The sequence below is a fragment of the Babylonia areolata genome, chromosome 31 (genome assembly GCF_041734735.1).
Source record: "Babylonia areolata isolate BAREFJ2019XMU chromosome 31, ASM4173473v1, whole genome shotgun sequence".
NCBI lineage: Eukaryota > Metazoa > Mollusca > Gastropoda > Neogastropoda > Buccinidae > Babylonia > Babylonia areolata.
Window position 1 is genome coordinate 2252730 of NC_134906.1, and position 10000 is coordinate 2262729.

The window sequence follows — 10000 nt, forward strand, 5'->3', positions numbered from 1 at the left end:
ACGTGGTGGCGGTTGAGGAGGGATGATTTTTTTTCTTTCTTTCTTTCTTTTTTTTGTGCATGATTGGTAATAATAATAATAATTTTAATAATGCATATTCGGTGCTTGTTGAATTACATGCATGCATGCATGCAACTGCTTTAACGATGTGCATGGGGTGTTTCGTTTTGCATGGACGGTTTTTGTTTTTCTGTTGCCTGTCCTCCAGATGTAGAGGAAAAGCCAGAAGCAGCAGCAGCAGCAGCAACAGCTGAAGACTCGCAGACACAATGAGGAGAACCAGAAACAACAGCAGGAACAAGATGAGAGAATATTCTGACAGCAAGGATAAACTCTTCCGAAGAAGAAATCAACAACAACAACAACAACAACAACTCAAAACGACAAAAACTAAAATAACCCTCTCGACAAGCTAGAGAAGAGAGAAAAAAAACAGCAGCAGCAACAACAACAACAGCAACAGCAACTGCAACAGCAACAGATGAAGAGATTAGAGAAACAGGAGAAACCAAAGAAACCCAGGAGGCTAGAGAGAAGGAGAAAATGTAGGAGAACTCCTAAAGGAGAGGAGCGCGATCTGCAGGAGAACCAGTATTGATTGTGGGGATTGGATGGAGAAAGGCGGGAGGGTTTGTTTATTGTATGAAAATATAATGATAACGATGATGATAAGAATTTTATTTTTCTTTTAAGACAACCACCAACTAAATACTAATAATGGTGTTACTACTACTAGTACTGCTAATATGAAAGATGATAGTAAGAGTATGGTAATAACGATGATGATTATGATCACATAGATGATGATTATGATACTACTACTACTACTACTACTACTACTACTACTACTAATTCCTGAGATTGCTCTGAAACTTAGCATCCCCTCAAACAGTGCTGAGAAAAGTTGTGTCGAGAAGGGGTAGAGGTTTGGGAGCGAGGGATGGGGGGGTACGCTTACATAAACATAGACATTGTAAGGATGACAAAAGCAAGCAAGCAAGCACGTACACACACACACACACACACACACACACACACACACACACACACACACACAGAGTGAAGCCGAACGTGAACGGTTTAGTCGCCAACATCCCTGAGCAGACCGCCAATATGGCTGCCATGCACACAGCGCTGATAAATGAGAACGCTCTCAGCGGAATTCTAAAGTGAAAGCGTCGACCCGAATCTTGAACCCCCCTCCCTCCCCTAACACCGCCTCCCATCCTCCCCCCCCCTCCCTCCCCTAAAGAAAATCAGATGCAAACGAAGAGATCCTTGTATTTGAAAACAAACAGAAGACTAAAAACATTCAGAGTAGAACAAACTCGAAAGGATTCCGTAATAAAATGACTTAGCCAGTCGTTACAAAAAAACAAACAAACAAAAAACAAACAACAAAAACAACAAAAACAAAGTAAAGACATTACAGATGAACCAAAACATGGACCGATCCAACACACACACACACACACACACACACACACACACACACACACACACATGAAAAAAAGACTTAAGACACCCGAAGTGAACAAAAACTTGAAAGTGAAAAAAAAAAGGATTCAGGAAAATTACTGATGTATTAGTTTTAACAAATGATCTATGAACTTGTTTTCTGTGTGGTTTCATTCTCAAACGTCCATCGCAAACAAGATTTTATGGGGGGTTAAAAACCCAGCAAACATCCCGGAAACACACACACACACACACACACACACACACACACACACACACACACACACACACACACACCATTCGCTCTTACGCGCAAAACATTTGCTCACAAAAGACATCGGGCTTTGCTCATTAAAAACATTTTTTCGCCGTCCAGATGCCTGAAAGTGATGTCCTGTGTTTGTCGCAAATACAGCGGACGTTAGGCTCCAAATGGATGCTTTGGGAGGAAGGGAGTTTTTATTTTTATTCATTTATTTATTTATTTATTTTTTTTAATTTCCTTCATGTTTTACAGGGTTGCTGTGACATGGTTGTGGACGGGCAGTTATGTAGGTTTTACCAGTTCGCCTTTAGTTGTATCAAATTAAAAAAAAAAAATATATATATATATATACATTGTACTGCCATTTCCGTAAATAGATGATTGTGCGTGCATTGCCACAGCAAACAGCGCCGATTGGTGCTAAACAAAATTGTTATGTATTTTGGGGGGGGGGGGGGGGGGGGGGGGACGAAAACTACGTACGGTTCAACGTCAGGGTTTTGTTGGGGTTTTTTCCGGGTTTTTTTTTAACCATTCTTTTGCCTTTATTTCATTTATTTGTTTATCTATTTTTAATTAAATTTTGGAGAATTTGCCAAATCTATGAAAGTTTATCGCAGCATCTAGTGGCATGGTTGAGGAAAGCGCTGGAAATATCTCGCGAAATATACAGCATTTACATCTTTTTTTTTTTTTAATTGTTTGTTTTTTAAACTTTGAATTGCAGTTATTTGTTTGTATTTGATTGTATTGGTTATTACTTGGGTGAAAAGATTAGGTTTTTGGTAAGAAGATGTAATGAACAGCAGCAAAAAAAAAAAAAAAATTAATGGTGTTGTCGTTGAGTTGTTGTTAATATTTTACGATGAGACACTGTTGTTTAATTTGTCAGATTTTTCTTGATATAATCTGGATGCGTGTTTGTAAGGAATAGCGTAGTTTGTAATATGCCCCCTACCCCTATTTCCCTTTAAAAAAAAAAAGAAAAGAAAAGGAATGGGGCCTTGAGGACAGTTTTTTTCAGTTCCTCCGTCCGTTTTTTTTTTTTTTTTTTTTTTTTTTTTTTTTTTTTTTTATATCTGCTTGCTCTTGTTCGCTGTAGTACTTCATATAGATGCATTTTGAACTGGATATATTCACTTACATCTTTTGGCATTTCTTTGTGTACTCAAGTTGCTAAACTCTGTAAACGTAGAATCTGTGATAATCATCTTCTTTCTGTTCAAAGTTTTATTGACGTATTTTTTGTGTGTGTTCTTGTGATAACTTTTTTTTTTTATTGTACAGATGAGAAGCTGTGATACCGACCGTCCATATAAGATATTGTTGCACCGTGTTGTGTCGTGTTGTGTTGTGTTGTGTCGTGTTGTGTTGTGTCGTGTTGTGTTGTGTTGTGTTGTGTTGTGTTGTGTTGTGTCGTGTTGTGTTGTGTTGTGTTGTGTTGTGTCGTGTTGTGTTGTGTCGTGTTGTGTCGTGTTGTGTTGTGTCGTGTTGTGTCGTGTTGTGTTGTGTCGTGTTGTGTTGTGTCGTGTTGTGTTGTGTTGTGTCGTGTCGTGTTGTGTTGTGTTGTGTTGTGTTGTGTCGTGTTGTGTCGTGTTGTGTTGTGTCGTGTTGTGTTGTGTTGTGTTGTGTTGTGTTGTGTCGTGTTGTGTTGTGTTGTGTTGTGTCGTGTTGTGTTGTGTCGTGTTGTGTTGTGTCGTGTTGTGTCGTGTTGTGTTGTGTCGTGTTGTGTTGTGTCGTGTTGTGTTGTGTTGTGTCGTGTTGTGTTGTGTTGTGTTGTGTTGTGTCGTGTTGTGTTGTGTTGTGTTGTGTTGTGTCGTGTTGTGTTGTGTCACCAGTGGCTTTATATTGTTTCATCACAACATTTCTCTTGGTGATAATGGGACTGCTGTCTCCGAAAAGTTGGTTTTTTTTTTTTTTCTGGCCGCAGAACAGCCCAACCAGAACCTCTGCCCATCCCCAACCTCCATTACCCAAACCCCTCCCCCCCCCCCCCCCGTTTCCATGCACATTCGTTTTTACTATCAATCCAAAAAAGTGGGGTTTCTGTGCAGAAGTTTTAATTGCTCGGAAACAACTCTTTGTTATTGTCGTGGGGTCTTATCCGTGCGCCAAACCCAATACAGCACAGCGCAACACCCACACAACCACCCCCCACCCCCCAATCCCCATTTTTTTTTTTCTGTTTCCATGCACATTTGTTTCACCCATCAATGTTGGGAATCTTTGCAGAAGTTTGCTTGAAAAAAAAAAACACACAAAAAAACAAAAACAAAAAAACCCCAACTCTTTCCGTTGCCGTGGGTACTTTTACCAGCGCGCGCCAAGCGGGAATGCTGCATGCAGCGCTGGAAAAATTTTAGCACTGTGTTTTGTCTCTTCTTAGGGGTCAACAGCCGAACGACTCGACTGAGTGACTGACGGACTGTACTCTATGTTTAGAGAATAGATAAGGGGTGGTAATGTGGGGGATGAAGGGAGAGAGAGAGAGAGAGAGAGGGGGGGGGGGGGGGAGGAGAAGAGGCCGGGAAGGGTGGAGGTGGGGAAGGTGGGGGGGGTTGTCTAACGGTAAACTGACACCACCTACAACAACAACAATTCGTGAAAGGTTGAACACCGTCAATACATTTTTTATGGTGTGTGTGTGTTGAGGGGGGGGGGGTGTCGGGGGTGCGGAAGGAGGGGTTGAGGGGGTACGGGGGGGGGGGGATCTAACGGTAAACGTACACCACCCAGAACAACAACTTATGAAAGGTTGAACAGCGTCAATACATTTGTTGAGGAGAGGGGCGGGGGTGGGGGTGGGGGGGTGTCTAACAGTAATCTGACACCACCCAGAACAACAAAAACAACATGTGAAAGGTGAACAACGTCAATATATAGCGGGCTGTGGTGAGGGAAGGGGGCAGGGGATTTCTAACGGTAAACTGACACCACCTAGAACAACTTCGTGAATGGTGAATAGCATTAATACATTTTTTAGGGGGGGGGGGGGTATGTGTAACGGTAAATTGACACCACCTAGAACAACAACTCGTGAAAAGTGAACAAGGTCAATATATATACATGTATATATATATATATATATATATATATAATGGGATGCCTAACGGTAAAGTGACACCACTCAGAACAACAACTACTCTTGAAAGGTTGAACAGCGTCAATACATTTTTGGGGGGAAGGGGGGGGGAGTAGGGGCGGGGGGAAAGGGGGTGAAGGGAGAGCAGGAGAAGGGGGATCCATTACCATTCATCAATTTTTGAGGAGGGGTGGGGGGATGGGGGTGGGGAGCAGCCAGCAGCCAGCATTCGAACTAAACAACCTTCAGACTGCTCGACTGAGCCAACTGCGTTACGCAGAAACAACAGATACACGTGGTTTTTGTTTTTTGTTGGTCTTTCGTGGTGTTTTTTTGTTTGTTTGTTTTTGTCTTGTGTGTGTGTGTGTGTTTGTTTGTTTGTTTGTTTTTGTGTGTGTGTGTTTCTTAACGAAGGACAAGTTTTATTGATACGTTGATATTATGTGTCTTTTTTTTCAAACGTGTGATGCTGTTTTATATTCATGTTCTTGTGATAGTTGTTGTTTTGATTTTGTTGTTGTTGTTGTTGCTAAACCATTTAGACGGCCGTGGAGGTCAGCTCAACTTTGAACAACAAGGTTGCTTGTGTTGCCATGAAAAGGTTTTCTGTGATGAACTGTTGGTGTTGTTTTTGTTCTCGTTGTTTGTGTTGTTGTTGTTGTTGTTTTTGTCGTTGTTATTGTTCTTCATGTTCTTGCTTTCATTGCTGTAGCTCTCGCTTAGGTTGTTGTTGTTGTTGTTGTTGTTTTTGTTGCTGATGTTGTTGGTGGTGGTAGTGAGACAGCAGTTTTGTCGCAAACAACATGACCAGTTTTTGTTTGTGCCATGGAAATGTTGGTGGGGTGGGTTGTTTTTTTTGTCCCTTTTTTTCGCGATAAATTGATTATTATGAGTTACTCTGTGTGTAGTTGTAGATGTTGAGGTGTCATTTTTTTTTTCTTTGTACAGCACGGATTTGCCATATGTCCATGGATGGTTTCCTAGGATGTACACATTGTTGTTGATGTGTGTATCACTGTTCCGTGTTCTTCTGTTGCTTGGTATTCTCATTTTCCAGTAATACACCTAACTGTATTTTTCCAGTAATACATCTATTTTTACTGCTGTATTTGTGTGTGTGTGTGTGTGTGTGTGTGTGTGTGTGTGTGTGCTTGTGACGTCTTTATATTTTACTTACGGGATTAAATCGATTTTTATTGTTGCAGCGTTGCTGTATAGCCATAGAGTATTATTACTTTCATTATTGTAAGTGTTTTATTATCTCCCAAATAGTCCGCATTACTTTAAAGTAATTGACAAACAACTCAACATTTATGAGGGTTTCGTTCTTTAAATTTTTTTTCTTGTGAATTCATTTACTGAAGTAGTCCAAGTTAGATGTGCTTGAGCTAGTTTTTTTTTTTTTTTTTATTTTTAATTATCATTATTGGGGAGGACTTAGTATGTGTGAATGTGTATGAATGTGTATGTGCGGGTGTGTGTGTGTGTGTGTGCGTGAGATCTCTCTCAATCTTTCTTTTCTCTATCTAGTTCTTACACACACACACACACACACACACACACACACACACACACACACACACACACACGCACGCACGCACGCACGCACGCACGCACTTCATGGCAATCTCTCTCTCTCTCTCTCTCTCTCTCTCTCTCTCTCTCTCTCTCTCTCTCTGCCATCTGCCATAGCGAACAATGAAAAATAGAATACTTTTTTTTTTACCCCTTCTATTTTATGCTACCAACGTGCCCGTGTAATGTCTATCTTTGAAATTTTGTCTTTGCCATGTCATATTTTCAACTGTCGCTTCATTTTCCTTGTGTATATTGTTTGGAATAAAGTATATTTTAAAACCAATCATTATTGTCTTCTTATTTAAGACTAAAAAATTTCTTGCATCGATCGAAGATCCTGAAATTACACTTTCTTTTTTCTACTTTTGCCAGACAGTCCGTGTAGGCGTTGCAGTAAAAACGCAACACAGAACAACTTTTGAATTAATCCCTACAGTGCCGACCATAATTATACTTTGTACCGTAACCATAACCACTAACATTTTCCTTTCCTGCTAAGATTTTGTGAAAAGAAAAACATTCTCAACAACAAGAAAACACCTTAAACACCAGCACTATCTTCGTTTTTTCAATACTTAGGGCGTACACAAGTGAACTTTGTTTTCAGAAATGACTGTTTGTATACCACCTAAAACGCAGATTACGTATTGGTTGAAGAGACAGAATGATGTAATGAACAGCGACTGAGACACCGTCAATGAAACGCACACACATCCCGGGCCGATGTAGATATAAACGAGAATGAAATAAACGTACACCCCCCGAAAGCGGAGCATGGCTGCCTTCCTGGCGGTGTAAAAACGCTCATACACGTAAAAGCCCACTCGTGAACATACGAGTGAACGTGGGAGTTGCAGCCCACGAACGAAGAAGAATAAGAAATAAACCCACAAAGAACCGATTTACGACGGGAACAATAGCATTAACAAACAATTAAGCACATACATATTTTAAAGGAAGATATATATGTTTTTTTGGTTGACAATGATAAACAAATGAATAAAAAGAAATCACTTGATCACTCTTTGACTAAAGAGCTGTTAGAGGTAAAACTAGAAAGGTTATATATAAAATTAAAAAAAAGAAGAAAAAGAATTGATTCACCATTTTCTTACATAGAGATGGGACACATCCTCCCCCCCCCCCTCCCCCCCACCTCATCCCCCCTCCATCCCTACCTTCCGCTTCTCTCTCTGTCTCTCTCTCCCTCCCTCTCTCTCCCTCTCTCTCTGTCTCTCCTTTCTCTCCCAGATGTTTGTCTGATTACTACCGTACAGCTGTTGGTTTAGAGTCACCATCACGACTGACTCTCCAGAGCAAACAAACGGCTTCACATCTTTGCAGCGACAGGCTTCTAAGCAACAGGGAGGCTCATCATTCTAAATCATACCTCTTCACACAGAAAGGCTTATGAAAGGGAGGCACACCATTCTAAATGATGCCTTTTTACTGCGAAATGCTTGTATTACGGAGGCACACCGTTCTGAATTATGCCTCTTTACATCGAAATGCTTATCACACAGAGGCACACCATTCGAAATTATGCCTCTTTACAACGAAATACTTACCATACGGAGGCACACCGTTCTAAATTATGCCTCTACATCGAAATACTTATAATACGGAGGTACACCATTCTATATTATGCCTCTCTACAGCGAAATGCTTGTATTACGGAGGCACACCATTCTAAATTATGCCTCTCTACAGCGAAATGCTTGTATTACGGAGGCACACCATTCTAAATTATGCCTCTTTACATCGAAATACTTATCATACGGAGGCACACCATTCTAAATTGTGCCTCTCTACAGCGAAATACTTATCATACGGAGGCACACCATTCTAAATTATGCCTCTCTACAGCGAAATGCTTATCATACGGAGGCACACCATTCTAAATTATGCCTCTCTACAGCGAAATACTTATCATGCAGAGGCACACCATTCTAAATTGTGCCTCTCTACAGCGAAATGCTTCGAGCAAATGGAAAAGAAAGAAAGACAACAACAACACTATACTAGGAGTGACACAATGGGGAAAAAAAGAAAAGAAAAGGAAGGAAAGGAGCGTTCATAAATAATAAAGAGAAAGGGAAGAAAGAAAGGGGCTAAAAACAACAACAACAGCAGCAACAACAACAACAACAAAACACAGAACAAACAAAAAACCCAACAAAACTAAGAGTGACACTGTGACCAGAGTTCAGAGTGAAGGAAAGAAAGAAAGAAAGGAAGACAGAAAAATAAAATTGGGCAGAAGGAAATAAAAGATGGAAGATAGAAAGAAAAAACAACAACAAACAAACAAACAAACAAAAACACCTAAACATAAAAACACAAAAAAAACAACAACAAAACAAACAACAACCCAAAAACAAAGAAAGGAAGAAAACACCACACACATTCACACGAAACAAAGATAAAAATAGGAAGCAAGGAAGGACATGACGAACACAAGAAAGAAACAAAGTAAGGAACCCAGTCCAAGGAATAAAAAGAAGAAAGAAAAGGAGGTTAATAATAATAATGATAATAATCATAGAAATAATAATAATCATGGGAATAATAATAATGATAATAATCATAATAATAATAGTAATGATAATAATAATGATAATAATCATAGGAATAATAATAATAATATATAATAGGAGTAGTAATGATGATGATGATGATAATAATAATGATATTGATAATAATCATAGCAATAATAATGATACCAAGAATAATCATAACACCGAGAAACAGCCAACCAGCGCCTACAACAATTTTAGACTTTTTAATTTTTAATTTTATTTATTTATTTTATTTTATTTTATTTTTTTTTTTTACACAAACGTAGGATAGACTCTCTAGACCTGACCAGCGAACTGGGTTTGAAACATGCGAAAGTTAGGCCGGCGTCTGCTTCTTTTTCTTAGTGTGTTTTTTTTCTTCTTCTCTTTTATTTGTTTTTTAAACAGATATCATGGTGCAGCGCATATGGGTCAGTCCATCACGCTTAGGCAGAAACTGAAAACTGAAACTGAACGTTTTCCATCAGCATCCATCCTCTTAATTTGCGCCGTACGTCCCTACAGCCGAGGCAAGGCAAAATGGCGGTCCCGATCGAACTCCCTTTCAGAGTGATTCCCCTTTATTTCAGAAATCAACATTTGTGTTCGACCGTTTTAGACCAGCGGCAGTTTGCTTGAGTGCGTTCATAAACATGACATGCAACGGGTATTAAAGATAACAACAACAACAACAACACTTGGTTATAAAACACTACGTGATAACTATAAATGACGATATAGAGGCAAAGACAGAGAGTAAACCATTTTCAGCCATTTCCAGAACGGATCAGAATCAGAATCATACGAATAACTTTGTTATCACAGAAGAGAAATTAAGTGTGGGGAGTTCTGTGATGCATACAGATTCACAAGGAAAACGGTAGAATTTGGCATGCAAAATAATATAACAAAAAATCGCACTCCGCAAAGTCATAGGAAAACGGGACACACACAACACACACACAACACACACACACACACACACCACAACACACACACACAACACACACACACACACAGATACACACACACACAACACACACACACACACACCACAAC

At 39.7% G+C, this 10000-nt stretch overlaps 1 protein-coding gene and 1 long non-coding RNA gene across 2 annotated transcripts in view; both read left to right on the plus strand.

Moving 5' to 3' along the window:
• Nucleotides 1–279, plus strand: part of LOC143276130 (uncharacterized) — a 17310-nt gene extending 17031 nt beyond the window's left edge. The window contains exon 4 of the long non-coding RNA XR_013053501.1: nucleotides 209–279. This is a non-coding gene — a long non-coding RNA (uncharacterized LOC143276130). The remainder of the gene's footprint in view (nucleotides 1–208) is intronic.
• LOC143276128 (uncharacterized) overlaps nucleotides 1–10000 on the plus strand; it is a 216782-nt gene that overhangs the window by 163678 nt on the left and 43104 nt on the right. The gene's annotated exons all lie outside the window — the stretch shown is intronic.